The sequence below is a fragment of the Aptenodytes patagonicus genome, chromosome 5 (genome assembly GCF_965638725.1).
Source record: "Aptenodytes patagonicus chromosome 5, bAptPat1.pri.cur, whole genome shotgun sequence".
Taxonomy (NCBI): domain Eukaryota; kingdom Metazoa; phylum Chordata; class Aves; order Sphenisciformes; family Spheniscidae; genus Aptenodytes; species Aptenodytes patagonicus.
The window spans coordinates 7,886,587-7,914,317 of NC_134953.1; the positions used below are offsets into that span (position 1 = coordinate 7,886,587).

A 27,731-nucleotide genomic window follows, 5' to 3' on the forward strand; every position below is an offset into this window, starting at 1 on the left:
TGAGGCGCACGTTTAGAGCGCTCTCCCTCCGCCCCGCTCCGCACCCAGGCACCCGGGCTGGGCAGCCCAAGCCCTCGGCAGCGAGCCCCCTCCCCGGCGGGGCCGGGCGCTCCCCGAGCGGCGAGGTGCGCCTTCGCACAGCCATTTGCAAGCCGTTACCACCAGACCTAACTAGTCCGCGTCCTCTCTGCCGGCGGTTTCCTACGGATTCACTTCAGTGACGCAAGTGTCTTGTCAAATGAATAGGGATAATTACTGTAGATCACAGAAGACACGCAGAACTATTTTAGGTAGGACAGCAGAATGCCGGTAATTATGAACCTATCCTTCGTATTACAGGTTCAGCGGTTGTACCCCATCCTTGGCTGCCCAGCCTTCTTACGCACGTACGCTGCTACCCACCAAGACGTTTTGCAGAGGTAAACGCGTATCAGTTGCTAGTAATGCCGTCATTATTTATACTGGGAGGAGGAGCGGAAGGAGAGGGGAAGCAAGCCCGAGAGCTGCGCCCTGCCTGCCTCTAACGCTTGCGGGGCGGCGGGCGGGCAGCCCGGGCGCAGGGCAGGGCTCACGGCCCGGGACGCGCCCGCCCCCCCCTCCCGCGCCGTGGCCAGCCCCCGGGACCCTGCCGCGACGCCTCGGCACGGCCCTCACGGCCCTTTGTCTCTTGGCTGAGGGATCCGAGAGAAAGGCCGGGCATCTCTCTGCTCCCTGCCTTCCTTCCCGGTGGGACAGCGCTGCACCTGGGCGCCCTGGCCCGAGCAGCAGTCACCTCGGGGCCCTGCCGGCAGGGCCAGGCAGGGAAAGGCCTTCCCGTTGTGGCAAGGCCGGGAGAGGGACCGTTTTCAGCCACTCGGCTTTTTCGAGGCAAAGCACCCTGCTTGGGAAAGGCCACCACTGCAGTTCGTCCGCTGCCATGGCCTTAGAGGGAGTCGGGTCAGCTGGGACTGGGACAGACAGCCCAGGTGTGAGGACGCACACTCTGTGCAAGGGAAGCCATCCCACTCCTAACACCCCTTCAGCCATCACAAGACCTAAAACGGCAATAGAATGTTTTAGTTTCACTGAGGTTCATGAGCATCGGCCCAGGTTCTCCAACACGGCCAATCTACCTTACAGTTGTGGGGAAACGTCTCCCCTCTTGTACAATTCACAGCCTTTAATCCTCTCTTTGTGGAGATACAATTTTTTTCCTTCCAGGAAAGACCAACTGCTGCCATCATCTACCACACTTTTTCTCCATGCTTGAAGTACTTGTCTTGAGGCAGAGGAATACATATCAATTCCCAGATCTGGAAGGTTTCAAACCCACAATTCTCACTTCTTATTAGGGTTCCTAATCACCAGGCTATTCTAACATGGGAAAAATCTCCACCCCTCCTTTGAAGGCATTTCACTTTGCATAAAAATGCACCAGGCCAGAGGGAAAGAGAAGGAAGGAACAAGACTATTTAGTCTACTGGTTATGGTGCTTGCCAAAGCCCGGAGCTCAGGTCTCCCAGTCAGTGCCGAGATTTAATCACATTCCCACCTACTCTCTCTCTTTGCCCAAGAGGAAGCTTTAAACATTCTACACACACACACAGAGACAAAAAAAAAGTAACACTTTCAGCATCCCCTTTCCACCCTAGATGGTAATTAGAGGAGATGAGTCTACTCAGGGGGCATAGGAAAAAATACAGATCTGTGGCCACTAAGTTATTAGATAAATAGCTATCTGAATGGGGACCTTCGAGTCACCATTTTTTAAAAGAAAGTAGAAACCACCATGGCACATTAGATGACAGCAAGCTTTGCCTGTCAAGGCCTTAGTAAAAAGGCAAAATTTCCCACTGCGTGCATTGATACACCGGTTCTTGTAACCGAGTTCCTGGCTGTGCAAGTAAGAATGTTTCTCCTCTTTGGTCTGTATTTTTGTCACTTTGTCCCACCCTATATGGGGCCACTGGCGACCACCCCCTCTAACCACACACACATGCAGTCCCGCTGCCGCTCACCCCTGCCTATATCACACTGCCACAGAAATTCACAGATGGGGACCGAAACAAAGCCGGTCAAAATCTTACTTGCCCCTACCTATATTTTTACAAGACTTCAAGTTCATTTTGTTGACTTTTTTATAGAAAATAGTAACCGTATAGCCAGTTTCCACCACAAAATACTTGAGTCTGAGACTATTCACAAGATCTTTTTTTTGTGCTACGTCCCTCCCCCACCCCTCCAATTCCCCTCCCTTTGCAAGATTACAATTTCCTTAAATATATATTGCACCAGCAGGCCCAGGGAATGTGTTCCAGATAAAACAGATGAGTAGAAATAAGTTCTTTTCAGAAGGATCAGCTGCTAACTACATTCCAGTAGAGTTGTCAAACAGATTTTATGAAGAGAGCTAATCACATTTATAATTATGGTCTTCAGGCTGACTTTACAGAGTTAGGGTAAAATGTTATGCTTGATCAAAAGCAGATATCCTACATACATCAGTAGGTTTATAAAAAGATTGAGAAAGGAATTTAGACCAGATGGAGCAACTAATTTTTCTAGTTTAACTGTATCATTTGGTTGAGAAACAAATGGTTGTTGATGTATCTACAAATCAGGTACTAACAAATTCTCCAACAAAACTGGCTACTCGAAGTGCCACAATCTTGTTCTAGAGTTAAATAAGTTGGAAAAGCGTTACAGCAGGTCTTACCTCCTCAATGGACAGTCAACGCTTTTTATACTATTTTAACTTACCTATTTCTAAAGTGATGAGTTAGAATGGTACAATTTCCTACATGTAGACATTATCAAAGTAAGTAAAAATACTGGTAAACTCTACCACTGCTGATAGATGATACCAGTATAGTTTATCCCTGGTAGAGAAGGTACTCGTGAATCATCATAGCTGCGTATAGACCAGGTCACAGGTTATGAAAAAAGCTAACTCTGTAAGGGAAAAAGTATTTATTCTAACTAAAACACTTAACTTGTATAAGCATAGTGTTCCACATGGTTAATTGTGTTTGCGACAATTTACATTTATACTTTTAAGCTATTAAACTTGCACACACCCCAAGTTCACAACCTAGCATGAAATTCTAGTCAGCCTGAAATCAGCAGAAGTTTTCTAGCAATCCTAAGGCAGGCAGGATTTCTCCTGGGACAAAAAAAAAGCCCTAAAGCTTACAAATTCTAATTCCATATAAATAAGAACTAAATATGTTCCACACAGTTATACAATTCATGACAGCTTGGGAAGGGGCTTGGGAGTACCTTGGAACAAACTATGGGAATTTTTGTTTTCTGTCTGTGATGAGAAGGTTCAGATGACAAAAATCTGAAGAGACCATGCAAGGTAGATCAGCAGTAAATAGGTAAAAAAAGAAAACATTGAACACGTGCTTTTAGTTGTTGTGCAAAATGGAACAGAGTAGGTTTTGGCCATTGTATCGCAGACAGTCAGCTTTGAGCTGATGCCTCTCAAGGTAATAGGAGCATGGGGAGTTTAATCAGCACATCTGTCTGATCAGACATCTCATGTTTTACTCAAGAAATTGCTGCATTTCAGTGATGGGTAAGATGTGTGCATTTTTACCTTGTATATATTATTTATGCAGCAAAGACTTGTCCAGGTCTTTTCCCAAGAAAATCATAGAATAATAATTTTAAAATTAACTAAAAAAAATTACAAAAAAATGCTCTAAATTAATAAGAAAATAAAGGAAAATGAAAGGTTCTACATGTAAAAGAACAACTTTTTTATGCAGAGCACCTCTGAAAATATTTACATCTGTTCTGATAGCAAATCATCTTCGATGAAGCAAATGCAAGAATTTAGTTCTATTGCTCAGTAATTTAGCTCAGTTTTTGTATGCATAGATACACAGACTAGTTAACGCACTAACTTGAGTACTAGCAGAATGAGGTAGCGAGTTTTGCATCTCCATCTTGAAAACAACTATTGCATAACCATGTTGTTTAATAGATGATGAAATATTAAACTCACTTGTGCAACATTATCCCAGTCTTTTTACTGTGGACATTAAAACGAGGGCAGACATATTTCTGTGAAGTCTCTTCTGATGTGTTTTGTAACAGTTTAATTCTGGGGAAAAAAATGCGTTGCGAGCTTTAGAACAGATAAAAGGAAACTGTGCTGTCCACACCCCCATCACAAGCTGTCCTTAGGAATGCAAGTACATACAATTCTGGAAGTGTAATAATCATCATCTTGCTCATTACGTGGGACCTCCAGGGCTAAATCACAGACCTTTACACCTCAAGTTAAATACTCTAGCAAGCAGCTGTAGCATACTCATATCCGCTGTTGGCCAGATGCAGACAGAGTGGGAGGCATAGCACAGTGAACAGTGGGCTACATGTGCATACCTACTCAAAAGCAAGTTAAAGATTGGCTAGAGACTAATCAATTTTATAGGCTAAGAAATTGATTTTCAGAAGAGCTGAACTACAGGTGTGCAAGTCTCTTAAAAAAAATCAGCTTAACTCTGGCGGTACTATTAGCAGGGTTCACTACAGTGTAGGAAAGCATGGGAAACATTATCTTAGATTCTGGCATTCCCTAAGTCAGCGTCCATTGTGTGCAGCGTGACACAGGTATTTTTTTTCTTGGAGCAGTGGCTAAGGGCAGTTGTTTATAACTACAAAACTAGGGACAGGATAGGCTACAAGTGTTACCTGTAGCAGTAACATCCAGTTATTTTTGGATGCAATGTACAATGCACTTAATCAAATCCTCATCAGAGCAGTAAGAGGTGATAAGATGCTTTATATTCTATTACTGATAAGTAATGAGAATATTAGAAATAAGCCAGTTGTAGAAGTCAGCTCTGGGTCAAGTCAGACAAAACTGATTTAAGTTAAACAGGAGAACAAATGAAGTAGGTCTCTAAAGGTTTCAATTTCAGAAGGGCAAACTCTGGTGTAGTCATTTCAGCTGGACTGAGGAGCTAATAGATTGAGTAGCGAGCAAAGTCTTACAAACACTTCACAGAAGGAATGTTAAAGTGGTCAAGAATCTATATTCCAAACACAGGAAAAAAACCTCAGAAGAAGGTACTCCAGGCCTAACTGGATGCACTATCACCTCAAGAAATGTGTTACATGTGAAAAAGAAACAAAAGTAACATGTGGGAAAAAACCCCTTTTGTTTGCTAATCAGTCCTTATCTTAGAAGCATAGGGGTGTGAAGCAAGAACTGCCAAAAGAGGAGCTGTGTTAGCCTTTGCAAAGGATATTAAAATGGATGAAGATATTTTTTCAGTTACATAAATAAAATGAAAGAAAGGAATGCAGTAGCGATTAAGGATAATGCAGGCGTGTTCCCAACCTCAAATTGATACGTTGCATTAATTTAAATAAGGGCAATACTGAGCATGGGGTAGAAGGGAAACAGCTAATAGGAATGACTTTAGAGAATGAAAATCAGGTGAAGGAGAAACAAAATCAAATCTGGAATAGCTCTAAACTCTAGGAGTCTAGTTAATCTCCACTCTAACTCAGAACTCCAGAATGTGAGACCACAACAGTAGCAAGGACTTTCTACCAAACTTAACCAAAACAAAATTGGCACAAAATAAAGATAGACTATATTAAGAAGGGAAATATGATGTCTGAGATTGGTATGTTTACCATTCTGATTCCAGTAATAGCCAAAACTTTGCAATGACAAGTTGAAAGTAGCAAGGCACAGAAAATAAAAAAAAACCAAAATAGAAGATATAGTCTGGGATTACTCAAAGTAGATCACAACTAAATGACTTTCTCTGATTCAAAAAACCCCAAAACAAATCCTAGCATTCTGGGCTAAAAAAGCATCATTGGTGTAATTTCTCAACATTAATAAGAAGGCTTTGCTAAAATACTCAATGACTATGGATCACCTGGGTAAGGCAGCTGGTGTAACTTCTAACAGAGACAAGGAAAAGTAATAGCATTGTGTTAAGCACTGGGAAGAGCTCACCTGAAATACTGCATACAGTCTAGTCACCTGCATTCGAGGGATTAACTGGAACTAGAGCAAGTAGAGGAGAAGGACTAGTAGGAAAATCAGGGCAATGGAAAGCCCATTTTATGAAATGAGATTAAACAAGCTTGATTTGTTTAGTCTACTATAACAAAAGCTGAGAGAGGATAGGATTGCTGTCTGTGTTAGTTAAAAAGCTGAGAGAAAAAAAAAAGACTATTTAATTTAAAAGAGAATTTTGGCACAAGACCAAAGGGACTTTAGCTGGCCATGAATAAACTAAGTTTGAAATTAGAAGATGGTTCTTAACCAACAGAGCACTGGTGATGAACCTTTCTGATAGCTGGTGCAGGGTTTTTTCTGTTGTTTTTTTGTTGGGTTTGGTTTTTTTATTATTATTTTTATTTTTTAAGTGTATGGTGGTAGCTCATTGTTTTTGACTCTATCCGAAGTCAGTGCCAATGGCAAATGGCTCACCAGCAATGCTGTAAAGCAATCACGTTCTGTAACAGCCATCCTCTGGGAATAGCAGGAATAAACCACACAACTGTTGTTAAGATGGAGTACAACACACTTAAAAAAAGAATTACCTGACCTGATGGCTGCCTTCCTGTTCTAAAGCCTTGCAGTGGAGGAGTTGGTAGATAGGATTAAATCTACCACAATTAAATAACATTTTTGTGATAGAAGGAACTGCACGATAGTAATAGTTAGGTAAACAATAGTCTAAAAACTGTGTATTTTTCCTTCTAACACTTAAGAAGCCCCAGTTTGTTTTTTAACAAAAAGTAAAGCACAAAACAACCAGTTAGAGCCAACCACATTACACATTAAAAAAACACTACAGAACTTCCTTCTGAAGAGGAAAGCCATCCTGACAAACTATTACTTCTTCCTGTGGAAAATGAGTTATTAGCAAAATCCATAAAATCTTAACTCAAACAAATCAACTTTTATATTTTTGAAGAAAATAATCCTACCAAAAATAATTCCTCCTTAAAATGAAAGGCCATACTGCAAGATACATACGTAGCAAACAACCTAAAGGCTACTTTGATACTGAACCTAAAATCCTCTGTTTCAAAGAAAAATAGTTCTTTATAAAGAAAGTTTACTTTCAATAGCAAAGGGAATAACATTTGAACCAAAGACGACTTAAGCAGATGATGATTTGTGAAGGGATTTTTCTTGATGTATACTTTAAAAAGGTCTGAAAGAAGTTAATGCAACAACAACAATAACTCAGAGGAAAAAAAAAGTAATCTAGTTTCTGCTTAGTCACTGACCTGCTTGCAGTCCTCACCAGGTGCTCCCCGCTGCTCTCGTGCGTGGCCCTCCCCACGGGGCCATGCAGCCCACGGCCGAGGTTTCAGGGAGAACAGAGAGCCAGGCCCGCGCCAACCCGGCCACAGCTCAGCACCTGCTCCTTACTATCCGTCTTTCTGGTAGCAGAAAATGGCTCTGCTTCCATCTTCCCAAGCAGCCAAATGCTGTGCTACCTGCACCAAAGCTTCCTGGTGGCCATTCTTTCCCTTTTAAAGAGAAGGCCGGTGTGACAAGGGTTGATTTTTCCCAGGTGAGCAAGTTGAATCACACAGTTTCTCTCAATTAGCGTTACTCAGTGCCCCACACTGGGGCTGGATGCTGGTGGCCCGGCAGATTTCTGTGAGGTGGCTGTAAAGTCTGGGAGATGCCTGACAGTGGCTACACCCAGGCATTTTACATCTCAGGCTGGGTTTCCTCTCACGAGTAACCGCGGAGGGGGACATGCAGATCCTCCCCCTCTCCAGCAGCCGTGGCTGACTCCACAAGTGCCTTTGAGCCCTCACCGCTGAGGAGCTGAGGTAGTGGTGCGGCTCCTCCTGAGGGGAGGCATTGGGGAACCTTCTAGAACCCCCTGGGGGGCTGGGGGGTCGCTGCCAGCAGGACATGGGGCTGCAGGCCCTGGTGGAGTGTTGTGGTTTAACCTCAGTTGGCAACTGAGCACCACGCAGCCGCTCGCTCACTCCCCCCCAGTGGGATGGGGGAGAGAATCGGAAGGGTAAAAGCGAGACAACTCATGGGTTGGGATAAAGACAGTTTAATAGGGAAAGCAAAAGCCGCGTGCACAAACAAAGCAAAACAAGGAATACATTCACTCCTTCCCACGGGCAGGCAGGTGTTCAGCCATCTCCAGGAAAGCAGGGCTCCATCACGCATAACGGTTACTTGGGAAGACAAACGCCATCACTCCAAACGTCCCCCCCTTCCTTCTTCTTCCCCCAGCTTTATATACTGAGCATGACATCCCATGGTATGGAATGTCCCTTTGGCCAGTTGGGGTCAGCTGTCCTGGCTGTGCCCCCTCCCAGCTTCTTGTGCCCCTCCAGCCTTCTCAGTCGGTAGAGCACGGGAAGCTGAAAAGTCCTTGACTAGTGTAAGCACTGCTCAGCAACAACTAAAACATCGGTGTGTTATCAACATTGTTCTCCTCCTAAATCCAAAACACAGCACTGTACCAGCTACTAGGAAGGAAATTAACTCTATCCCTGCCGAAACCAGGACATGGAGAGAGCCTGCCCGGCCCCACTGGGCCCCAGCTGCCAGCGGTGTCTGTCAGCCCCGTGCAGGCCGCCTCAGGCGACGCGTGTGGCTGCAGGAGCAGTTTCAGCTTTGCTTTTACAGCCAATGCATGTGGGAACGGGCATTTTATGTAGTGAATAAGGTGCTGCTGACATGACAGCCCTGAGGTAAACACCAGGCCTAAACATCCCACGTGCCGGCTAGTCCCCTGGCTCCAGCCAGCTGAGGAACCCTGTGTTTATTAGGATGAAGGAAGGGTGCTTTGGATTGCACCCGTGCTGAGTATCCCACATATACAAATGAGAGGCAGCCAGGCCTTAGTAATTACTCTTTTCGCAGGCAGTTTTTACATTGAATACTGTGGAGCTGATGCTCTCTGAAATTAATACTGAGCTTGTGCAAGCGGAGTGACAGAAGTATGGGTTGCATCATTGCTAAATATACCTTTATTTTATTGCATCATAGATCAGAATAGCCAATAATTGGTGAAGCTGATGATCCATATTTAAAGAACAAAAACATATCCGAAATGGAGGAATTATCTTGTTCACTGATCCTATTTCGGAAATCTAGAATGACCTCCCCGGCAAGAAAACCAATTGGTCTTGGGCTCGCGCGCTTCTGAAAAATGTTATCGCTGAATGTTTGTGTAATGCCTGATATCTATAGTCTGCTGTGACGTTAAACAGGGCTGTGGACTCCTGCCCACAGCACGTAAACTGTAAATGTGATAGTAGTACTAACCTCTTCGTGCCAGTCTGCTGGGGGAAGCACCGGCACTGGAGATGTAATTGTAGTAGGAAAAAAAGCAGATCAATCTTCATGGGCTCTTTCAGGAGTTGCTCTCTGCTGAGAATACAGCTAGGGCAAGTTCACGTTAAACATGCCTGAACAGCCAGCACCACATAATTTCTTATGGACTAGAAAGTAGCCATTTGGTGGTGGCAAGTTTTAGGTGCAATTGAATTAAAAGATATACTTGTTTATTCAGAGAAAGATGCTAATAAGGCCACCCAGTCTGTCCTTGAATTGTTAAACCCTGTATTAGAGAAGAATATTAAAGTGGAGGTACAAAAACTACACAAAGTAGAAAACAAACAATTTTAACTACATATTAAGAGTTCCTACTGATATTTTAAATCATGAGCAGCAGGTCCCAGTTGTATACATTCATTAATCTTGTGTCTTCCTTGAAATGTATAGCTTGCTATTTTACTTTTCTAAAAAGTAACCACAGCTAAAATCAGTAACAGAGATAAATGATAGAAATGTAACAGTGGAAGTTCTGGGGTTTGGACATTAATGTTTTATTAAGGCTTTGAGACAGCACTCATGACAGAACTAGGCAAACACAGGTGACAAACACAAATACTTAGGCCATGTGAAGAACAGAAAGCCTTTATGGTTAAAAGGTCTAACGTGTTTTGGGGGTTTTTTTACTGAACTGGAACAAAGATTTTTCTTTTCTTTCTTCCCCCCCCAAAAAAAAAGAAAAGCAACTGTTCTTTCTTCTCCTGGACTTTTATATAAAGTTGATGGAGCATTGTCACACTCAAAAACTCTCCCTTTTGGCTATTCAGCAAACAAGGGAAGAAAAAGGTTTTCCTTCTCTCCATAGTACTTATTAGCTTGCTAATGACATTGAACACAAAATATGAAGGATATGCAGTTCATAAAACCTCCAAAAGACACAAGAAATAGTAGGTTAATAGGGGTGTGAGCTTGTAAGATGTATGCTTATTCTGCAAACAAATGTGATGTTTTCAGATCTGTCAGCTGCATTTAGTAACAGAGATACAGATTTCCTGCAAATGCAAGCAGGGATAGACTGACGATTTATCTACATACAGAGTTGTGCTGATTTGACTAAAGGCTTGACTGCACATGGAATTATTCAAGAATAAAAGCAGCATTCTTACTGAATAACTTCTTGTGCAGACATGCTTGTTCTAGAATACAAAATAGAATAAGGTAATCATGTTATGTGATAAGCTTCTATATGTAGAATATTTTTGTAGGGCTGTTACTATTAAATTCACGCCCTGCCTCAGCCCGAAATAATTTTCAAGTACAGTGATATCTTAAACTTGAATTTTTAAAAAAACTCTTCATTCAAAATTCTGGGAATCCCTTCAAGGATTTTTTGTTTGTTTGTTTTCTGTTGAAACTAATTTGTCTTAGTTTGAGAACAGATTTTAAATACATGAAATCACTGTAGATTTCCTGTACTTTCCTTACAAATTTCATGTAATCCACAGTCTTACCTGAGCGCAAGCTTCTGAAATCTGGATTTATGTGTGGATTGAACCCATGTCCTCTCATTCTGGGGACATACTGACTTGACAGTCTTGCAGTGTCAGTTCCACAGTTCCCTAAGGTGAGGATTTCTGGCCTTTCTGTTTACTTATTCCCACATTCCTTCTCTGTATAAGACACTGCATCTTCCAGCTGTCTGTGCATCAGCAGTCTCTGGTCAGATGTCTCTATGAACTGCTAGGAGGATGGAGAATCACACGCAAGTTCTGATTGCCTTCTGGTGTGAACAGGGCAGAAAGTGTCCTTTCGGGAGGGACGTCCGCAATTGTGCTCTGTATGAAAACTTGTGCAAGAAACAGCAAAAGAGATGATGGAATACATGATTAGCCCTTGGCTTGAGAGAACTAAAAATTTCAGCATCAAATCCTGCACAATAAAGAGACCAAAGCAGTTCTAAAAATTATCTATTTCCTTCCTCTGTTGAAAGGATTAAGAATGTCCTATCTTCTCCTTCCTCACCCCTCAATCAGCATGGAGATTGCAATCTCACAAGCAAAGTCTTTAACAGCACGGTGTGAGTTTTAGGACATAAAAGGAATGGTCCAAGGCAGAACTGAGGAATAATAGGTTGCAGAGAGAGAAAGAAGAACAAGAGGAAGTCATAGGACTCAGAATATTGAGCAAATGGGAAGGTCTGGGACCTGATACCAAGGGTCTGCTCAGGCAAGAGATAGAGAAGAAGCCACAAAGAGCTTTAGTTGGTGAGAAGTTGTCATCTTTACTATTGTTCTAGACCAATTGCTCTATACATTGGAGGATTTTCCAGATTGTGACTCTCAGAGTCATTGCTTATAGTGTATCACACTGTGAAATGCCTTAACTTCACCGAGGGGAGAAGGCATGCTACTTCCTCGGCACCACTCTTTCATCATAACCTTTAGCCCACCAAGTTAAAGCGGGCCCAGATGGCTTCAAAGCCAGGTAAACGTTTTTAAAATCAGCTAATTATTTCTAGCTATACTTGAATTGATTACTAAAAAGAAGGAAAAAAATCAAAGCTGGAATTGTAGGAGACATGAGTACATACTTTTTCATGCACTTTCACTGTATAACTTTGTCTTACTGCTATACCGTTAAATATAGTTTTACTAGTGCCAGCTTTATGGCATAGTCTATGCTGTGTCACAGTGGGGTAAATTAAAGATTGAGTTAAGAAGTCCCTTAGTCACAACCGTCTTAGGCCGCTGGTCTTTCCATTTTCAGAAGGGAAAAATGGAGACGTTGTGGTTAGTAAAATATAGTCATAGTTTTAATGTTTCTCCACTGCTAATTGTTAATGCTTGAGAATTTTCTAAACAGGAAAAACTCAAGACAGCTGGAGATTCTGTGCAGGTCAAGCATGGCCTGTTCTGTAGAGTCCTCTCCTATAACTAAGCAGACAGCAGCAATGGAAAATCCTTTTAGTATAGGTGCTGTCCAGCTATAGAATTGCAAAACCTTAGGTCTAGGGATTAGCATCATTTTAGGAATGATGGAGGGAAGCCTACATCCAAGGCTTCGCTAATCTGAAAAAGTAGTAATGTGTCAGCCTTTTAGTCTGATCCCCTCGTGCAATAGTCAGGCCTGACAGTTTTTTGGATTTAGGTGTCTTAAATCTACAGTAATTACTGGTCTGTCTGTGAGTTAGTAAACTGTCCTGAAACAGCTTTTGAACAAGTGAATGATCAGAGATGAAATAAAGACATATTAATTATGTAAAGTTATCAACTTTTGGCCTTGCAAGCTGCTTAGTGTAGAAGGAAAGGCTTTTTTTCTGTCTTTCCAATGATAAAAATTACTCGTTCTTTCCTCGCTTTGGTAGGACTTTCTACCTTAGATAGGTCTGAGACAAACACCCAGATTACTGGAGAGCAGATGGGGAACCAACAGGGAAATTTTTCTTGGACGTGCATAAAGACTTGTAATGCAGGTTGAACCAGCACCTCTCATTCAGCGAGGAACTGAAAAGGGTAAAAGAGAGAGAAGTGAGAAAACAGGGATGAAACTGCGGCCCCTTCGTTCTCTGATGCTGAGCCAGAGATGAAGGAGCGGAACTGACGGCAGTTGGAGGACTACCCTACTGTCCCACTAACTTAAATTGCTGAACCCTGCTTTATCATACATGGGTACCTGTGGATAGCCCTTCACGCTCACAGCCGTGCAGTGACTGACAGATCAGGAACAAGTCCATGAACCTGTGCAGCGAACAGCTATTCCTGGTTCTCACTAATTCCCGTGCAACCACTCAGCTCTCCGCTACCAGTGAGACTGTGCTGCCTGATATTAATGTTCCTTTAACACATACCTTTCCAATTTTGTTGTTTACCACAGGCAGAAGGGATTCTTGTAATGGTTTTCATTACAGTATTTGGTATTTCAATACCTTTTTATTTGTTACTAAATTGGTTTAATTGTAAAATATGTTAAGGTGTAAGTGCGTGGGGAAAAAGGAAGGGTCATGAAGTTATATCAGAAAAGTTTCATAATGTTCGAACTATTTTATGTTAGAAAAACCCCAACAGTAAATAAACAGTACGCTACAACAGCACACTCCATTCCCTCATTATTCCTTCACAGAGGTTACCACTCATTGTGGAGATGGGGCACAGAAGGATTACCCATCCTTTTTTTCAGTGGTGGTAGATGCTTTCTTCTTGTTGGTGCTGGGCCTTGAGCCTTTTCTCAGTAGTAATTTTCACCCTGCGTCTAATTTTCAGCTGTACAGATGCAGCACATCAAAATAACATAAAAATCACTGGGCACTTCAGCATCCTGGCAGCATCATTGGCAGAACCATTTTTCCTTCAAAGACACCCTCTTTTACTGTTCTGCAACCGTGTAGATCGCTTTCTGCTGTATGCTCTCAGTAGGCTCGATTCTGTAAAACAGTGGCAAGACACACTTACTCAGAAAGTCTCATCTTGTCCAGATAAATAAAGAAGTTAGCCTAAGGACACTGCGCCTTCATGTTGAATGGTACTCAGTGCCTTTGTAGTCAAATAAGACATGCATAATAATTAAATAATACCTTTTAGGTATCACATATACAAGTGCTATTGATGGAGATAATGGACTTAACAAAGCTGGCACAGTCTCAAAGTTACTGTTTCAGACGTTAAAAACATCCTCAGTTTGTGGATATATCGCATTATTAGCTGCTTCACAAACTTCACTGCCACATCACTAATGTTTGCCTTTTAACACCAGAGTAGCTAGTTAAACACAGAAGTCAAGATAACCAAATTCTACATAGCAAAAAAGTGATTTTTTAAATATATATATATGTGTACAAATATATATAAAACTTTTTAAGAAAAAATTTAATTCTGAATATGTGTTCCATGAAAATTGGAACAACATGTTTCCATAAAAATTTGTCTTCAGATAAGATTGAGATTTGGCTTTTTCTGTTTTGGTCAGCAAAACCTAGGTCAATTCAAAAGAAAATATAATAAAATCCCTTAAATCTGAAAGATTTCCATACTAACAATAACGCCTAAGAACAGTTGCATTCTCTTAGAAGAAATAACTGGCACGTTGGTTGGCACCCTTTGAGCAGCATAGTGGCTGCTTGGCACTTAGGTTTGCAGTAGAGTTGCAGTACTTCTGTGCATCCCAGAGACAAAAATGACTATTCCACACTATTCCAGGCTGCAGCTAGACTTTGTCTGTAGTGACATATGCCTGTTAAGGCCAAGCTCCAACTCAGCCATGTGATTTTTAACTCATTACAAAGCTGCCTAGGCTAAACTTCTCTTTTCTTGGAATAATCTTTTAAAGAAAGACTAAAAGAAAATGGGATGTTTATGTTAAAACTATGTGGTTATTCTAGAAAAAGAATTGTGAGACAGAAATCCTCTGCTCATGAAACAAGTACACCGCTAACAGGAGCTTCCTTCACTGGACAGGCTTCTTAGTGAGATTCCCAGCCAAAAAGATCACCAACATCACTGGAAGTCACCCCTTGACTACAGCAGAGTAAGGATTGGTCTATGGGTCCTGTCTGTGGTATTGTTCTGGTAAGATAAAACCTTTTGCACCACTGTCAGGAAGCAGCAAGGGCAGCTGCTCCAACAGGGAATGTGGAGCCAAGGGCAATGCCACGGTCACCAGGGCAGGGTCCTGGCTGTCCCAGTGAGGAAGCAGGGCAGGACCATAGAGAGCAGCTGATGTTCAACCAAGACTTCAGATCATTAGATAAGTTTGTGGTGATGAGGCAGGTCCAAGGTCAAGCTGGCAGTCTATCTGCAGGTCAGGATCAGACCCAGTGAGTGTAACTGAGGTCATGACATCAGAGCAGGTCCATGGTGACAAGGTGAGGTCAAGGCTGTCAGCCCCTGGGTCAGGCTCAGGATCAGTGGGGCCCATGGCCAGGCTGGAGACTGGCACTCCTATGGCCTAGCTCAGGCAGGGACTGAGGGAACTCCAGGGCCTGTGGCCAGGGGTTGGGGGAGACCCTGGGTGAAGCTGGTGAGGGCCATTAAGGCCTATTAGAGCCCTGAGGCCCCTTGACAGCTACAGAGTAGAGTACTATCAGCAACTCACTTTGTGTGGGCCATTCAAAACCCATTAGGTGTTAAGAACTTTTACCTTCTGATGTTTGAAGACTTCCTAGAGATGAAACGGTCATTCCAGAGTGGTCATGTTCCCTGGAAATAGTGTTAGAGTACAGTTTTATCACTCCTGTATATTATTTAAATCTGACATACTACTTCCACTCAAAACCAAGTCATTTTACCAGTGAAAGAGAAGTGGAAAATGCAAATTGCTATTCTGTAGAGGTGGATGTGTAATTGTGAGTATGTCCAGAACTCTAAATTTAAGAAAATCATCCCGGGGGCATCTCTTCAGTAAAGTTTCACTGCAACAAAAAAATGTCAAGTCTTAACTTTCAGTCTGAAACTTTTTATTCCTTTCATATACAAGCAGTGTACTGACTGACATGCATGGGCAATTGTCCGAAGATAATGATTAGTCTTGCTGCAGAAGTGTGTGAATTTTATGCTATTCAGAGAGTCTCGGTTTGGACCCATTCTAAAGGTTATGCACTAAAGGAAAATGAGAGTTTATAACAGGCTTTCTGCTTATAGTGAATTTTTAATGCAGTTAAATATTGTCTTATTTTGTGTAAATAAACAAGAACTGAGAAATCTAAGGCTAGGTAGAGGTCAGATTTTGTCATTTAGGGTCTGTTCCTAAAAGACCTCTTCTCTCAAATAGTACCTCATACAGAATGCACAAAAATGAAAGTTTTAGTCAATTAAGTTTGTTTAAATGACATTATGGGTGATAAGCCCAACTTGTTTCAGAAAGTGTTATCCTAGTGTTCAGAGACCTTGTACTTAGGCAGTCAGCCAGAATCTATCTCCATGGATTCACAACAATCAAGGCCTTGACAAGTTTTATGTCTAAAGAAAACCAGTTAGTCGATTAATGGTTAAAGACTTCAAAACATCTTTTTGTTAGTATGACACTGATTCAAAAGATAAAAGACTAAGCAAATCTTTTCAGTAGTTTTCTGTTCTTTTCTCCAAATCTTCTGAGGAGGAGGAATGACAAAAAAAATCCAACCACAAATCCTGCTAGAACACATAATAGTTAACTAGTAGCCAATCGCTTAGAGTAACTCTTCCATTAGCAATTGGTACATTTCCTCTAAAACAGAAAGAAACTTTCAATAGATTTTGCAGTTTCGGACTTGAGTCTTTTCTCTAATTGGATGTCGCCATTTAATTTTGAATGAAATAGTTTTTCTTTTACTGCATTCTGATACATGCCAGCTTTGACAGAGAAAGCAAGCAACATAATGCTCATGTGGCACATTAAGAGCCACACTCTGTTGTGGCTTTGCACTTCAGAGACCCTAAATTCTACAAAATTTGTTCATTAAAAGGCTTGACTACAGCAGTCTCTGTTAGAGGTAATGCAGTAATTGAAGGAGGCACAATTGCTTTTTGCAAAACCTATTTTTGAACTCTGTGAAGGGAGAAAATAACAAATTGTCTGCCCCAATTTCTCTTCATATTCTTTAGGTAGCTCAATCAAACATAGCTGCACTTAATGCAGGAGCTCCTTGATGAAATTCTGTGGCCCTGGTAATACAGAAAATCGGACTGCATCATCATAGAGATTTTTCTCATCCTGAAATCTAACAAGATATCTTTTAAGGAGTCTTTCTTCAGAAGACACATGGTACTGATTCCTAAAGCTGCTCAGAACTCACTGCTGTAAGTGCCATCAAGCAGCCTCTAAATATTATAACGAGGCTCACAATGGACATAATCTAAGTACATGCACACACACTGCCTTGTAGATTTTCTTTGCTTACAACTTTGACCCTCCTCAGCAGCCATTTGGATGCCTTCTAGAACAACCAAGGATTTAGGATGTGCCGATTCCTTAAGGACCTCTTAAAGAAAATTTGGTCCCAGTACGTGCCTGCCCAACTCTGCTGACATCAGCAAGTTTGTGAAAGAATTGTTTGCTGGAGGCAAATTCAGTGCTTTCTCTTAGTGGCCTAAATTTGGGAAAGTACCCCTATTAAGATTAGTGTTCAAACAGAAAACTGTGCTGGACTCAGCTTTCTGTCTGGAATTCTGCAATCCAACTGTTGTAAGTTCTCATGAGCTGTGCTGTCTTCCAAAATGCCACAGTTTTCCTGGTACCCAAGAGCTCCAGCTATGTAGATGACCTGGAATATACAATTTAGATCTTCAAATGCAGTAGGTGTCATGAGCTGTGCTGTCTTCCGAAATACCACAGTTTTCCTGGTACCCAAGAGCTCCAGCTATGTAGATGACCTGGAATATACAATTTAGATCTTCAAATGCAGTAGGTGTAATATCTGCAGACCGTGCCTTGGGTTTAAGAATATTCTATGTAGAAGTGTAAGATCCAAAGCCAGACAAAATGTGTATTCTCGTGCCTGAGTTTCAACACCAGCCTGGAAAATTCTTTGGCCTAAAGCTGCCCAGGATCCTTCTACTATAGACCAAATTTTTTTTTAAGCCTTATTTTCATATTAGCTTGCTTGCTTTATCAGTGAACAGCCCTGCAGCTAAAGCAATTCTCCTGTTGCAAGATATTGCATAGGTTTTCCCCTCTTCCACTCAGATTCAACTTCTGTCCTTTAATTGCATCCATCCGACTCATTTTAAACCCCCCTTTTACTTCTTTCTGTCCTATTTCAATAATTGTCACACTCAAAGGCACCTGCAGACAAGATTGATGAAGCATCTTCCAGCAACCATCAACTTTCTGAATGTATAAATTGTTTATTCTGGGTTCAGTCAAGAAGATCAAATAGCCTCTTCACTCCTACCATGGTAGCAGCTTTATCAGTAAGGTAGAGACATATGCATTACACAGTGCCACCATTTTCAGAAGAACAACCTTAAAGCATCAGCCAGAATTCATTAGTGGTATTTTATTTAAATCTATTTGATTCCCCAAAAATCACGGAGTCTAAGGAATGGTAGAGGGCAGATTGGGGACAGCTTGTAAGGGAACTATGAAATTATATGTCCTTAGTACTTTTGTCCTTGTTAATATGAATAGTGGTTACTAAAGTCCATGGAGATGACTTCAGCTATTCAGGTTAAAGGTCTCTCTACAAAACTACCATTACTCCATCAACCTGGCTGATAGCCTCTCCACCTCATAGTGCTAGAAAGGGATTTTCTTCTATGCATAAATTACATTAAGTTAACCATCACTGGCAGGTGGGTGGTGAAATTATATATTTTTAGTGAAGCCAGCAGTTGGGATTTTCAAAGGCATTCTTCTTTTAGTTTCAACAGGAATATCAGTGAAAGAATGCGCACCGTGAAGAATTCTGCCTTTGCATTTTCTTTTTGGCCGGAAACCAAATTGCTGTCAAAAGGTGCAGCTCATCAAGAGAGGAATCCTTTGTTTTGTTTAATTTCAAAGTTATAAAACATAAAACTGCGAAATTGTGGTAATAACATTTCAGCCAACTTAAGCAGGGATGCAATATATTACCGAATGTTTCCTGAAGCAATGAAGATTCGAAGCGTGGTTTCCTCTTTCTGCCTTTTCTTTTTGCCCCAGCGGTTAAATTTTTTTGGTGAAAAATAAACTTATTCATCCATTTATTTTCAAGGATACGTTTGCATTAACTCAGGTCTAGAGCCATTTGGAAAACAGGACAAAATGTTTATCACTGTTTTCATTTGATTAGTTGAAATGTTGCTGGAAATATCAACATTTCAACATGTGAAACGTTTTCATTAACTTCACCAATGTCAACAGGGACTGGCTCCGCAAAAAGTCAAAGGTGGTAGATCTATGCCCAGCAGCCACAATATATTGGAAAACTAAATCAACTCGGCAAATCTGTCCCCAAACCACCAGACAGAATTGAGTTGCAAGCATTTGAGTTGTCGCCTCTTTCCAAATCCACAGCATGAACTCTCCTGAAAGAATCCACTTTCCAGAATGTTTCATGCATCAGCTATTAAAAACAAACAAAACAAGAAAAAAAACAGGCTTTTCAAAATGTCTCAGGTTGGGTGAGCAGAATAGCCAAGTCATGGATCATTTGTAAAAAATCTTGACCATGGTCATTGCTGCAACACATCTGGAAATCCTTGGATACTCTAGGCCTGACCTAGAACACCATTCAAGTACATGTGTATGACTCTACACGAGTGTAGTTCCTCTTGGGGTTCCCACTTCTTCACCTGCCAACTGAAATGTTTTGAGGTGGAGAGTGGAGTTTTGCTAGGTAAAAGCTAAGGGAAAAAAAAGTTCACAAATCCACTATAAAGTTCGCATTTGACCATATTATAACCCAGCAGAATTCACATGTAAAGTAACTTGAGATGTTTCCATGAAATCCACTGGGAACCAACTCGGGGGGGTTAAAAGAAAAAGGAAGGAGAAAGAACTAAAAGAAATTCCATTCTATTACAATAAAACATGCAATTTAAGCTAATTATTTAAGCATGCTCTTCAAATGTATAAAAACTTTCATTAAAATTAAGCACATGAACCAAGACTTAATCAACTGTAGTTATCAAATTCAGCCAGTGTTAAGCCACAAGCTCTGAAAGGCCCCATTTGACTGATAAATGTAACTTTTTTTTTATTTGTACAATAAAAGTAGCAATATCATTTTGTGTGAAATGTGAAAAAATTATTGCAACAAAAAGTCACCCTCGCTCCCGAGCTGAGAGCTTGGCCCTGGTCCTCCTCTCACTGGGACTGCAAGCACGGTTTCGCAGATACCTCTGATTTAAATGGTGTAAGAGTTCGGTGTGCCCTTTTGTATACAAAATTTTAGCACACAGCAATCTCTGATGGCTGATTACCACCCTCCCTCTCCCCTTCTTCCTTTGTAACTGGGTTTATAATGAAAACATTGACATAGCCTTAACTGTGGCAACATTAGCATTTGCCATTGTAATTAACAGATTCTTTTTTTCTTTGTGATTTACATGCATATACTCTTCCCAGTGCAGTAGTTACAGATGGTATAGCTTGTAACGTATACTATCCCTAAACAACAAATACATTCTTTTTAGAGTACGTTTCTAATAAATTTTATTTAAATGTAAAAGGTAATAGGCAGAAAATGTAGTTTGCTTACAAGTTTCCTTTATGGTTGTTTGACTGTCACTTTTCTGCAGATCTATGATAATCATTCTTGCAACAAAAACGTGTACTTCACTGTCTAAATAATAAGGTAATTTGTTACAGCTAATTACTCAAGTGCTTCCTTAATCTCAATTAAAAGATTGAGGCTGATTTTCTACATTTCTGCAGCAGTATGTTCCAGAATATCTTGTTAATGTATTCCCAATCACATATTTGTTAAGGAATGCATGGTCCGTGCAAAACTGAAATGCTAAAATACATAGCTGCAATCTTAAACAATGATTTATTGTGACACGGGATGTGGGACATTTCCACAGCTTTTGTGATTGCAGTAATGAAGCTGTAAACCAAATAGCATGAAATGAAGCAAGGCCTTACAATTTAATCAGCTCGTAAACAGATCTACTGCATCAAGCAAATGACATTATTATCCATCCGAAGTAAATCATGCTAATCTCAGGAGATAAAATCAACATCATTAATGGTCACATGTCATATTCATCAACACTAAACCATCCCTTTTGACAGATTAATCCTAACTACAGCTCCCACGATGTATGGTAATAGGGCTTGTAGCATACATTTCATTCAGCAGTAAGGCTAACCAGCACTCTTAGTCTGCTATTACAAATAATTTTTTTATTGATTTACATATTTTAAAATGCATTTAAGGTGAGGTACCATTAAAAATCCTGTCACTATCACATATTTCTTCCTCACATTCTCAGCCTGTATTAATAGAAACTAGAAACTAAACGCTGTATGCCATATAAATACTTTCTTTAACATGCCGTTAGTGGTAATTAAAGCTTTCTGCCTGTGTTTTTCATTCAGCAATGAAAATATGTGCCCCTTTTTATAGGGTTTAAAGAACTATTGATAGTATTATTCTAATATCTCATTTGTAGTGTAGTAGTGCATAGTTGCCCCTGGTCATGGATCAGGGCTCCACTGAGCCGAGTAGGATCCTGAAGGCTTTATTATCCATGATCCCATAATTAATACAACATGAAAAACAAAGTTGCATTTATGATAGACACTCTTCATTGCAGTTTATTGTGTCCTGCAGACTGGTTGTGTATTTCTGCTCAGACGCCAGCTCCTGTGTATTGCCTATTTGTTCCAAACACAAAATATATTTATTTATCATGGAACTGACCCTGTATGAATGCTTTTGAAAAGTGTCCACTATTCAAAGTGTCACTTTCCTTGAACAGGCACTGAATTATATTGACAGGCACATTATCAAGGGCTGCTGACTGACAGAATGAATGACTGCGGCTACATGCCGCATTGCCAGTCATTGACTGAGTGGGTGCAAAAATTATCTACAACCTTTGTAGATCTAAAGGACTCTGAACTAAGGCTAGAAAAGAAGATATATGCAAGTGATTTGCTAGCGCAGCATTTATCAACTTAGTACAAACATCTCAACTATTACCCAAACTACTTCACTAATGTAGTAATTCATTAATGGTTTATTCTCTCTCCCGAAACTATTTTTTTAACATTCATTTTATGCAATTATTAATGTCATGTTATTTAATACGTGTTTATGTTTCACCAGGGAAATGTTTGGGGTAATAATTTTAAAAGCAACCACTGCCTCCTGCATTTGTTTTTAAGCCAGTGTGGGTTAAGACACATCTTAGTAAGATTGTAAGGGCAAGGCAGAAACAATGTTAGAGACTGCCTGTGGCTGACGCATAGCAATCAGTAAGTTTGGTTAAGGGAGAAGGCAGAATACTTCCTGGACTGTGCTGGGACTTTAGGAAAACACTAAACTAACCACAAAAGCATTTCATTTATTTGTCAAAATAATTTATTAGCTGGGCTTATTTTTGATTGACATAATGGCAGCTTGAAGAAGTAGACCACAAAGATCTACTTTTTGTAAAAATCACATCTATTGACTAGAATAAAAAATGCTAATAAAATGTTTCAATAAGTACATTAATTTCAAAACCTCAAAGTACTAATGTCAAATTTACTGGAATCCACTGACCTTTAAAGAGCTTTTAAAGATTTTATGACTTAGGTTGTCCCATTACTTACCAAGGATCCTTGAGAATCTGGTTTTTCTATCTATGGTGTGTTTTTAATGTTGGGGTTGTGAAGACTTTCCCTTTTCTGTCACTGTCCTTTTTACTCTCAGTATTCCCATACTTGAAGCCCTACATAACAAGTTACTTAATCTTTGGCAGGCTGCAGACCTCTGTGGAGCTCATCAGTAATGGTGGTTAGAGGACTAAAAGAATCACTGATGAGGAAGAACAAAAACCCCCATCTTTCTCATAGGATTTTGTGCTACTGCATAGTGTTTTAGTGAGATCATGGTGTCATTGAGCTAGTCCTCCTCCGAACCTGTGTCCTAGGACCTCCTAGACATGTCTACCCTTACAAAGGTTTACTAGTAAAGCCAAGACGAAAGCAATCTGTCCTTGAAGGGGTATGGTTTAGGTAGGCAAAAGAAACAAACCTGTTTCTCAAGCAATACTAGCAAAACTGGCAACGGGACTTCTTGGTGGTATAAGTGCATATAAAGTAGAAGTTTTGCCACCACAGCTGTGGTGGAATGAAGGGAAAAAAATAGTCTCCGATATAGCTCTGCTACCAAGATTTTCCCATGTAGACCAAGTCCTAGTAAGAAACTGCACTTGTGCAAAAATAATTATGATCTAAAAAGACAAAGAATGGATTCTCTCACTTTTCCCTGCAAGAAACGAAGGAACAAAAACACACAGTGGGCAAAAGACAGCAGGAGTGCCTCTAATAGCTCACTTTTATGCCTGTTAGGGGTATGGATTAGGACAAAGACCACCATTAGAAGGATGAGGACAGTCCTATGGGACTAATTGATAATTAAGAGTAAAAGGATGTATTATTTTTATTCCTATTATTTGGTCCTCCCAGAGAACGTTTTAACAACTATATGATAAAAGACCTCTGAGAATTTTGTATAAGGTATTTAGCAGTGGGACTCACATAAGAACTCACAAAATACCACATCATCTTAACTTTTTTTAGCAGAAGACTTATTAAAAATACCATTAACTAATGATAACATTACAGAGAACTTGTTAATCCGTTTGTTTCACTTTTGAAATACAGCTGTAATAGGAAGCTGTGCTTGTTTTTAATAAGTCCTGATAATATTCTATCAGTTTAAAGAGCTACACGTTGAACTCAGAGATAACTGGTTCAGTCTCAAAATGATAAAACATGTCAAGATATAAAGATCATTTCATTCCTTAAAAATGAAAAGAAGACATGATTTTAAGTACCGTGCTTCAGTTGCATGCACAAGATTCCTATAATCAATCATCCAAAATAAACTATACTATTTAGGAGCTATTTGAAAGGAGACAAGCTGAAAACCTGCTTTAAAAACCTGTAAAAAAAAGGTTAAGAATAGAAAGCATCTTAATTTTTATGCATGTAAATTGTTTGCTGTTCTATGTTTAGTGCAACTTAGTAAATCAATCTACTAAGCAACATACTACAAAACAAAGTTTTAATGCTAGTAACATTGTTAGTTACAAGCTAATAATATTACCTGAAGAAATGCACAAGTGATTACTGAGGAAATGACTGTTAAATAGTCGAGAATAATAAAGCCAACTAGAAGATGCGGGGTACCCAACAGTGGTATACAAGGCTGGATTCTCCTGCATGTAAATGTGTGCTGAAGGATGTTCAACGCAACATACGACGGAGTTATCATTTTACTACCATGATGCGCTGGTGAAAATGATGGTGGAATATGCAGTGCTGGACATTCAGGCCCTAAATTTCTCTCCAGTATGTTGTCAATTTGAATTAGGCTCAGGTTTGTAATAAATAGTGAAAAAAATCATTACTTTCTCACTTGTTAACCAGCGTGGAATAAGTTGTTGGTTATTGCATTGTAGCTGTAAGGTTGTATTTGAAATCTAGAATGGTCTTAAAAGTCAATGTAAAGGATACAGGTTAAAGCAATAATTAGACTACATGAAGAGTTTATATTATTATAAAAAAGCACTAAGAAGCCATGGGAATTAACTATGCAGAGTTCAATCAGTAACATCAATAATACAGTGAAAAAAACAGTGGAATATGCCTCAAACATGTATTTAGTGGCACGGCAGCATGTAATAGGTACCATATAAAGGTACCAAGGGAACAGAGACCTTACAAACATAGCAAAAAACTCCTGACAGCTGATTGTCCTTTTGGCCATTTGGCATGTAAAGTATAGTAGGTTTGTGCGCCTATGCAGTGAAAACTTGGTGCCTGCTTTATGATCCACATCACTTCTTCGAACCAGCTTTTCCTGATGAGTAGTCTACATTGCCACTGTTTGGGTCACGTAGAAGAAAACCCTAACATTGTAGCTGACACCTTCATTTTCATCCCTGCTGACTGTACAGCTTCTAATTTAGAGAGACAAAAGGTTATTATGTATAGTAGCAAGGGGAGCAGTACCAGGTCTGCAAACTGAAATCTAAGGAAGTGAGAAAACACTTTTTTATACTCACTGTATATAAACATACAAAATACACGTAGCTCGTCAGTGAGCAAAATTAGCCTCTCTCATTTTCTCATCTGCAAACTTAACAGTGCCATAAGCATGGACTTCAACATACAATCTTCCAGCTTTAATTTTCTCATGTTGAAAAAGAGGGAAATCCAGGCTGAAGAGAAGAGGAAATACAACCTTTGTTGAACCTGTATTATAAAAACATATAAAATGACACAAAAGTTTGTTATTGCATTCTTGGCTTGAAAGTTTCCTTTCAAAGTTTTCTTTCTCCTACGAAGTAGTCAGAGATACAGCATGCAAGCACAGGGATCCTTGCAGTGAATTTAAGGCACACTGAAAACAGCACAAGCTAGGACAAAACTCACGTTTTTTGTTGTTTTAGCCAACTTTTGCCATAAGGTGAATTAGTTAATTTTGAATTTTTATTTTAGAAAAATCACTTAGAAAAGGCCTACCTATGCTCCTTTGTTCTCTTCCTTTTTTCCCTTCCTTCTGAATGCCATTTCTTATGCCAGAGGAAAAAAATAAATCAGTTTATTATTGCATCTTCATACATACATAAAATGATCAAAGCACACACATGATGACCCATTTTTTAGCTGTTGGCAGTGGAGTTGGAAAACACTGGAAACACTTTTTTTATACTGTTTGGATTATAAAAGGGTCTTGAACACACAAACTTGAAAAGACTGATTGGCTTCAACGGATTAGCCATAGCTATCTTAAAAATACTTCCGAGCTTATATGGACAATTCCCCAGCTCTTCATTTTAATGTGAAGTTCTACTCTGAAAAGCAATCATCAAAGCAACACCTCTGTCCTCAAATAAGTTTTATTTATGTATGTAATGCATGCTCCTTTTAGTAGCTCAGTTAACTTTCGGTTCTGTGTAATGCTCAGAGGGAGCTTAAGTATTCAGGGTCTGAGATCATGACTGTGTTCTTAACTGACTCCCAGTGGGAAGATCAGATAGCATCTGGCCTTTACGAATCAACATAGGGTGGCTGCTGGGAAGGAAAGGGTAGTCCTTTGTTCCCATTTACTTTTGCATGGGAACAATCATAATATACCTAGTGACAAGAATCGCTTCCTCCTGGCTTCACCTGCAGCAGGTAATGCAGTGGCATGGGCTTGTCAGTCTTTCAACCAGTCTAGCAAGCTAGGCAAACACAAAAGTGATGATTCATTAAGTGACATCCGAGCTCTTGGGAGTCCTTGGGAAACAGTGCCTGAGCCACCAGAGTTAATTCTTCGTGAAGTTCCTGAGGTAGCACAACTCCTCTGCATCCCTTCCCATCCCCTGCCAAGGAGGCATTGCACCTCTGTGGGAGCAGCCAGCCTATGACCCAACCAGAAACAGTCCAGTCTGACTTGCAGATGCTAGTGCATTTAACTTTGGTTGGGATATAGAGAAGTCCTCCTCTTGTAAATGGAAAACATTTTGACTAAAAGCTGTCAAATTGCAGCAAGTAGTGAAGCCCACAAGGCTTTTTTCAGTGTCATTTGGTAGAGGGAAAGAAAAAAGCCCTCAAGGAGAGCATATGAGTCATGGGATTGGGTTCCCAGAGGGCTCTTTGGGATTCTTTTAGACCAAGAGTTTTCTAACGCTGTCAGAGCAGGGGCTGTGTGAAACTCAGCAATTTTGACTGTCATGCTATTTTTCAGTTCCAGCTTTCATCACTTTGCGCCTTTTGGGTCTAACTTTGCCTCCACTTAAGTGGTTGTCAATGTAGAATAAATCACATGAAGAATAATTAGGGCCATGCTCTTTGCCCAGCCCACATAATAGAGGAAGGAGCTAAATCCCCAGAAATGAAGGGGTATACTCTCCTCCACAGTATGGCTATTGAAATCCTGGAGAACTAACTGATAAGCTGAAGATGAGAAATAGTAGTTTTCTCGAGCATGTACTCCATTCAGATCTGTGAGGACTCGCAGCCCTCTGCTGCTTTTTAGAACAGCAGGAAAAAATCTGCTGTGTCTTTTGAGCACAATGCATGAGTAGAAGACAGTAAAAATGAATGTATTGCACAATGCACGAGTAGCTTCAGTACAAATTAATATATTGTGATGGGTTTAGGGGACAGAGGGGCATCCAGAGTTGGACCTGGAACAGTCAAGCCAGTGATTCATGGCTTTTAGTAGTGAGGCCAATGATTCTTGAATTCCAGCCTCTGCAACTGTGCCTTGCCATTCATTCTTTTTCAGATGCAAAATATTGCAGACATTCTTCCTCTAAGGGACACACGCTAAAGGACATTGGGACTAGCTAACAAACTGGAAATTTAAGCACTGCTTCTTTGCATTTTAGGGCAGGAGATAAACTGGGCTCTTGATGTACATTTTTAAAGAAAAAAAATAATAGTGGCCTGATTCTGACTTAGACTCTTGCATAGGAAGCTCATGTAAGTCTGAAGACTCTACAGAAGAGCCAGCTTCACAGTAGGAAAAGCTTATTTTGTTATTATTAGCAGCCTGAGGTGTGCTGATTATTTTACTCCTGGTATTTTGCCATCTCTTTTAACATGCATTGCCACAAAATGACTCATGAGAAGGGGTTTCTGAATGGAGCTCAGTCATTTTGGCACAGATTCCAACTCTGATCATAGGGAAACCATTTACTTTTCCAATTACGTGGTCAAGGCACAACCCCAAGTACTGCAGTCTTCTCTTCCCATGTTAACCTAGCAGGAATGGCCAACTAATAAACAGAAAAAAGTAAGTGTTTGGTGAACTTTATAGTCCGAAACTACACAAAAGTCT

General features: G+C 40.4%; 1 long non-coding RNA gene across 1 annotated transcript in view; it reads left to right on the top strand.

Annotated features, from left to right (window-relative positions):
* The first annotated feature begins 342 nt into the window (after nt 1-342).
* The window catches only part of LOC143160600 (uncharacterized), a 71,972-nt gene continuing 44,583 nt past the window's right edge, over nt 343-27,731 (top strand). The window contains exon 1 of the long non-coding RNA XR_012995413.1: nt 343-419. This is a non-coding gene — a long non-coding RNA (uncharacterized LOC143160600). The remainder of the gene's footprint in view (nt 420-27,731) is intronic.